Source organism: Cyprinodon variegatus, unplaced genomic scaffold (assembly GCF_000732505.1).
Source record: "Cyprinodon variegatus isolate N-32 unplaced genomic scaffold, C_variegatus-1.0 Scaffold105, whole genome shotgun sequence".
In the NCBI taxonomy this organism is placed as follows: Eukaryota; Metazoa; Chordata; class Actinopteri; order Cyprinodontiformes; family Cyprinodontidae; genus Cyprinodon; species Cyprinodon variegatus.
Window position 1 is genome coordinate 898,333 of NW_015150558.1, and position 7,396 is coordinate 905,728.

Below are 7,396 nucleotides of genomic sequence, written 5' to 3' on the forward strand. Positions count from 1 at the left end.
AGTATTTCTGATTCCTGGTTGATGGGACAGGTGTTGTGAATGAAACGGTGCCCAGCTTGAAAGAGCTCCTGTGTGTCGCTGAATGTTTGCATTGATCATGGGCGGTTCCAGACAGGGGCCAACAGGGGCCAGAGCCCCTGTAGATCATGTCCTGGCCCCTGTAGTGAAGCCATTATACTCAAAGAAGCTCTAATGATGATCTGCGCTGAAACAGAAATGGTTACTGATTGGTCCTTTGGATCTATTTCATTTTTTTCCTTTACAAATTCTGTTTTACTAATTATTTAAAAACAATAGGCTGACAGCTTCAGTGGTGCTGAGATAGGATCCCAGTTTTCATCTGCTAAATATTTTTTAAAAAACAAATTGCTCTAATTTTCATGTCTGAATTTAACAGTTTTTCTTCAGATTTAGAGAAAAGGGTCATTTTAACTTAAATTAAGTCGGAAAATATGTAAAATTCCTAATTTATGAATGTTTATTGATCTAATAAGAAATAGAATTTGAATGAAACCCAATCGAATAGAAACTTCACTTCATGCAGCTCTCTTAATATATTTGAATCCCTTGTTTTTTTTTTATTTCATGCTTTTCTGGGCCCCCATGAAAACACGCTGGCCCCCTTTTGGCCCGCTGGTACATTTGGTCTAGAACCACCACTGGCATTGATGACTGAAAGACATCTTCTGCCTCCATTTATCTGTTTACTACAGTCTGTTGAATTCATGTTAATGTGGATTTAAAGACATTTCAATTAGTGGAAAAAATTGCATTAAAAAAAATTTTAATCAACCAAAACTTTCGGGACCCCCATGCAGTACCTCCGTGGACCCCCTAGGGGTCACGGACGCGCTGTTGAAGACCTCCGCTGTAGTGGGAACCGTTGGTCCTGCTAACGGTTCCCAGCAGTAGCGCCTGGTTACTTCACTGCCGTCCAATCAAACGCCTCCATCTGCTGACCTGTTGTTCTCCATAGATGTGAACTGGGGTTCCTCCACTCAGGCTCTGATCTACAACCAGGCGCTGACGCACTGCCTCAACCTCTCCACCGTCGAGGACCATGTCAAAAACTTCAGGTCTTTTTTTCAGAAATCTTACAGATTTACACAAAAACTACGTTTTCTGAAAGATTGAAACATTTTCTCATGAGTTTCCTTTTCCAAATCCAATAATCTTTTAGCTTTACTCTCTGGGTCCAGATCAGATAGTAAAGGAAATAAATCCTGATCTATTTTTTTTTTTTTTTAGGCCGCAGTGTTTGGTTCTGGCCGGTTATCCAAACTCCCGCCCGGCGCTCCTGCAGTTGGTCCATTCCTTCACCAAGAACGTCAGCCTCATGGTCTGCGGTCACGTCAGAACGGTATGCAGCAGGATCCCCTGCAGGAATGAGCCGATCGGACATTTCCTTCAGCCGCTCTCTTTTCCTCCTGAAGGTTTCCCGTCGGCCCAACCAGAAGGAGCTCTCCCAGGATTACCTCCGGTGTCGGCGCTGGCTGATTAAAAAACGGATCAAAGCCTTTTATGCTCCCGTTTTTGCAGACAACATGCGGGTTGGGGCGCAGCTGCTCCTTCAGGTACGTCTGGGTGATGATTTCCTGCCTCCAGATAAAAAGGTCGTCTCCTGATGCTGACCTCTTCTCTTCAGGCGGTGGGTCTGGGTCGTCTGAAGCCCAACACGCTGGTCATGGGTTTCAAAAACAACTGGAGTGACGGAAACATGAGAGACGTGGAGAATTACATCAACACCATCCAGTGAGAACTGATCCGCCTCTCAGTGAACTCCCCCCTAAATAGATTAATATGCATCCACTGATGGATCATAAATGAGTTAGTATCTGGGGGGCAGTAGCCTCAGGATGGATGCTTCATCTGTCGGACCTGCTGCTTCTTTTTCCAGCTCTTCTCCTTTTGCGACTTAGAATACAAAAAATAATCGTCTTCCTTCTTCTGTATCGAATAATTCAGGTCCTTCTGATACATAAACCAGTTATACTCCTTCTATCTCATTTCTAAAACAAGTCTTGTTGTTAAACTTACAGTAAAACCTCATCAGGTTAGCATATCAGTGAAGATTCTTAGTCACCCCGGTCAGGTTCGAACTCGAAAGGTTCAATTTAGGAAACTGGACATGAAGTTTCGCCTCTCATCCGAGAGGCTGAGATTAATATACTAGTAGGGGCAGAGATGGCAAAAGTACTCACTTTCCGTACTTGAGTAAAAGTACAGATACTTATGTTAAAAAATACTCTGGTAAAAGTGGAAGTACTGATTAAACTTCTTTACTCAAGTAAAAGTAACAAAGTACAGGCTTGTAAATTTACTTAAAGTATAAAAGTAAAAGTAGAAACCACTTTTTTCATGCCGTTGCCTACATTTTAAATGGATGTCTGCCAATAGGACTAGATCTCCGTTGTGTTCATTTTCAATCATCTCGTCGTCCATGCTACTATGCTAACGCCACCGCCACCAAGCTGCAATGATTTGCCGCCAATGAATACCGCCGAATCTGTCGATTCATCTTGTAGTGGTGCGTCAAATGCAACGTAGATTCCCATCCAATTAGATTGAATTTGGTATTGATGACGTGAAAAATAATAACGGTAACTCCATTGAAATGATTCAAAACTAAAGTAACGAGACAATTTTTTAAAATGTAAGGAGTAGAAAGTACAGATATTAGTGTAAAAATGTAAGGAGTAGAAGTAAAAAGTCGCCATAAAAATAAGTAGTAAAGTAAAAAATATCAGAAAAATCTACTTGAGTACAGTAACGAAGTATTTGTACTTCGTTACTTCCCATCTCTGAGTAGGGGAAACTAAACACATCATAACAACTTCATTGTTACCGGTAATACACATTGATAACTGGTAATGCATGTTTAATAATGAGGGTCGTTCATGTTTACGATGTTGTTTATGAAGCCATCTTTACCACTTCAGCAACATTTCCACTGTGATACTGGAAACAATTCAATGCAGCGATAAATGTTCCTGGATTATCAGGCTGTATATGTTTGTAATGTGTTGTCTGCTAAGTAGACGGTGTTGAAGTCATGAAAAATACATTAACAAAAATTTTAAAGGTAAAAATGTTATAATTTCTCTAATAGCCAGTTATAGCACTAATAATTCTGTGTTTGCAGTTATTTTATTTTATCCCTCATTGAAGTGAGAGCCAGGTGAGGGCAGGTGAGGGCAGGTGAGGGCAGGTGAGGGCAGGTGAGAGGGGAATCTTCTGGGTGTTGTTTCTAGAAGTGCTTTGCAGAGCCTGACATACCCGACAGTTTTTGACCTATTTTGAGATGATTTTTCAGTCGTTCAAGAATTGTTTTGATCGGGCCGAGTTTCCGCCTCATGGTTCGTCCTGGGTCGTGTAGCGTACAGGGAACAACGAAGAGCGATTAACCTCATGACCTCCTCCCCATCAGGAATAAATAAGGTCGGGAGAAAATCAAACATGTTTGAAATTCAGTCGGCCGTCCAAAGGCGTTCCTCTGCAAATCCTGCTGTTGAAGCAGAGCTACGAGCAGAGCTTCTTCTTCTGTCAGATTGACGAGTCCGACCAGCGCCATCTCCCGCCGCTGAGTACGAAGTGTTTTTTTGGACGTACAGTGTGAGCAGGTAGATCGCATCAGAGCTTCGGATCGCACAGTGTGGGAACGTGCTGTGAACTTTTAAACCCCGCCGTTTTGTCATAGTTTGAGCTGTAGCTACGTGCAACGATTGAAAATATTGCAGAGTGTATTACTAGGTGAAAGTCTGAAACCACCTCCTCTGTTGAGAGACGGTTTTTCCAGGTTAGGAAATCTGTCTTCCTTGGTCATGATATGGACGTTGTTGCCCTCCAACAGGTGTAGATGAACAGCTGAGGGCTCTCCTGAGGATTTGCCCTCCTGTGTTGAGCCATGTGCCTGTGAAATGTTTCCCCCATATCTTGGTTCCACCTACAGTATATTATTCTCAGTGCACCCACCAATAGTTAGAACTGAAGAAGGTCCTTGGATGAGAGGAGAAACTTTTTAGCCTCATCAGGTTGACGTTCTGATTAAGAGGCTTTTCTTCTTTGCAGTGACGCCTTCGACCTGCAGTTTGGAGTGGTGATCCTCAGGCTGATGGACGGACTGGACATCTCTCACATTCCAGGACAAGGTGCTGGGTGTTTAGATGTAGTAAAAATACATTCATCATCTCTTTCTCATTTTTCAAGTATTCTACATTTGGAAGCACACTCCTTCCCTCCTTCCCTCCTTCCTTTCATCCATCCATCCATCCATCCATCCATCCATCCATCCATCCATCCATCCATCCATCCATCCATCCATCCTTCCTTTCATCCATCCATCCATTTATCCCAATCGCGAGGGCTGCTGGTGCCTATCTCCAGCTGTTTAGGGGCAGGAGGCGGGGTCCACCCTGGACAGGTCCCCAGTCCATCGCAGGGCAACACGGAGACAAACAGGACAAACGACCATTCACTCACACCTAAGGAGAATTTAGAGAAGCCAATGAACCCAACAGTCATGTTTTTGGACTGTTGGGTCCAAAGTACCCTGAGAGAACTCACACATGCTCAGGGAGAACATGCAGACTCCATGCAGAAAGACCCTGGACCAGGAATCGAACCCAGAACCTTAACAGCTTATCTCATAATTACGAGATAAGATCTCATAATTAACAGATTATATGTTATATTTGGGAAATCAGGGATTCAGTCATCGCTACGCTACATGAAACATGAACAATGAGTGGGTTGTCAGATTTAATCTGCTTTTATTTCCTTTTAGGTTTGCGACACTGGGAAATACTGAGTTTCCTCAATGTGGATGGAGTTAGTTTTAGTTTGATCAGTATCTTGTTACTATGAGATAAGCTGTCTCATTTTTGGTAATAAACTTCCGTCGGGGGGGGGGGGGATTTCCCATTCCTGGGGGCCCCATAAAACTCTGTTTACATGTATGGTTAATACATGGTTAATACTATCACTTATTTCTGCACATTAATTATGTTTTTTAATAAAATCCTTTGGCTAAAATGCCATCAGAACGCTGATAATATTAAGTGTGTCTCAGCCCCCCCCCCTTCAGTGTCCACCATATTGGATCAGTCCATTTGCTGCACATGTTCAGAAAGGTCCAAACAGACAGCAGCAAACCATTTGAAAACAAACCATGCAAAGAGCAGTGTTGCCAACTTAGCGCTTTAGTCGCTATATTTAGCCACTTTTCAGACCCCTCTAGCACTTTGATTTCTAAAAAGCTCCTAGCGCCAAATCTAGAGACTTTTTTCTGCTACTGGAGACTTTGGAGACAACATCTAAAAGCAGCGAACTCTGCTCTCCAGAGCGAGTAGATTGGTAACCCCGCCTCCTGCTCTCCTCTATCTTGTCTGCTGTCATGATTCATGCAGCTATTATTTCATCCAAATGAAAAATGGAGAACAGATAAGCAGATCATGGCTTGTCTACAGTGAAAAGAAGGACTGGGTTATTTACTTTGGCCTTTTTGGAAACACAGGAAGGAGCAATCAGCTAAGTGAGCTTAGTGCTTGGAAAAAATCTTTCATTCCTTTAGAGACAGCATGAAAAGTCAGCTGAGTACAAAACATAGAGAGGAAAACAAGAAGAAAAGGGACAAGAAGAGAGGGACACAACCTAGAACAGATAATGAATGTCTATTCTATTAACATTTCTCTATCTGGAGAATGGCTCTTTTTATGTTTTGTCAATTCAGAGGGCCCCCTGCCTGTCTTTGCCTAGGGCCCCACATTTCCTAAATCCGCCCCTGGCTTCCATAACAACGCATCAAAAACAGACAAAACATAATTTTGAACTTTGAGATTCTTTTTGTTCGATGCAGTTTTCCTAAATTCAACCTCAGATTGAAACATGGCTTCATAAGGAAAGGGAAAAACGAAGCAAATGACTGAAACAAAGATGGTTTCCTTTGTTTTTTTTCCTTTAGACGAGCTGCTGTCGCCGAGTGAGAAACCACCAAAGGAAAGTAAAGATGTTCTGATTCCCATCAGTCCAGCGAAAGACTCGGACTCGGATTCCTGTCCGTCGAAAACCCACAGCAACCAGAGCAGCCCGCTCATCATAAGAGGTGGATGAAAACCTGCAGCCCCAGATCCTCTCTGTTTGATTCTAGAGCTTAATGTGTCGTTTTCCAGCGACAGAGACCAAGAGTCCTCTGAGTCTGACCGACCAGCGTCTTCTGGAGAGCAGCCAGATGTTTAAGAAGAAACAAGGGAAAGGAACCATCGACATCTGGTGGCTGTTTGACGACGGAGGTCAGTTCTCATGGTCTGGTTTCTTCTGGACCTTTAAAATAAAAATAAAATAGAATAGAAGTTTCAGTAAAAACTTCTAGGGGTCTCCTAGATATTCTAGATCTGGTTTTATCAGGTTGTGAGAACCTGTTTTTCTCTCATTTGCAGTGCCTCAGTACGGAAGAGGATTAGGGACACTGGGACTGATTTTTTAAAATTTATTTTCAGTTTAATGTGAGAAAAAAGTCAGAATTCTAAATTTAATCTCAGAATTCTCTCTAATCTCAGAATTTAGATTTTTTTTCTCAGAATTCTGACTTTAATCTCAGAATTTTGGATCTGAATGTAAAGAATCAGAAATACTTTATTAATCCCAGTGGGAAATTACTTTTGTTACACGCTCCAGTTACAGTTATATATATATATATATATATATACACACACACATCCAACAACACAATATAATAATAATAAAAAGAGATAAAATATATACACATATAGTAAATGGGCACCATCTACATTCCGATCCAAAATTCAAATTTTAATCTCAGAATTCTGACTGAATTGATGCTAACATGTTTGTTAGCTGTCAAAATTCAGTCAGAATTCTGACTTTTTTCTCATATTTTATTGAAATAAAATTAAAAAATCAGTTAACTTTTTTTTATTTTTCCAGTGGTCCTTCTCCTCTTCCGTACCTCAGGGCTCTGTTCTTGGCCCCCCGATCTTCTCCCATTCGGTTTGATTCTCCCAAAATGCTGCAGAACCTTCTGGTTCAACTCAAACAAAAACTGATTCCTCTGCATCCACTTTGATATATTCCCTAAATTAAGAAACAAATAAATCTCTTATAGCTCAGCAATAAAGCAACTGATGTTGCGTTTTTTGGATCAGAGATGATTTCAGGTTTTATTAATCCTTCTAAATACAAACGGTTCTGTCATTGCACTGACTCTATGGAACCAGTTACCTTAACAGATCCAGCAAACACCTTTTCTCTATATGCCTGTTAATCCAGTTTAATATGTAGGAATGTTTCTTCTACATCCTCTCTCTATTTTGCTCTGGCATTCTGATTTTCCTGTATTATTCTCAGTCATCCAGGTCATAGTCATTTCAAAAAAGTTAAA

At 41.4% G+C, this 7,396-nt stretch overlaps 1 pseudogene; it reads left to right on the forward strand.

The window, feature by feature from the left end:
• The window catches only part of LOC107084609, a 34,279-nt pseudogene that overhangs the window by 24,232 nt on the left and 2,651 nt on the right, over positions 1-7,396 (forward strand).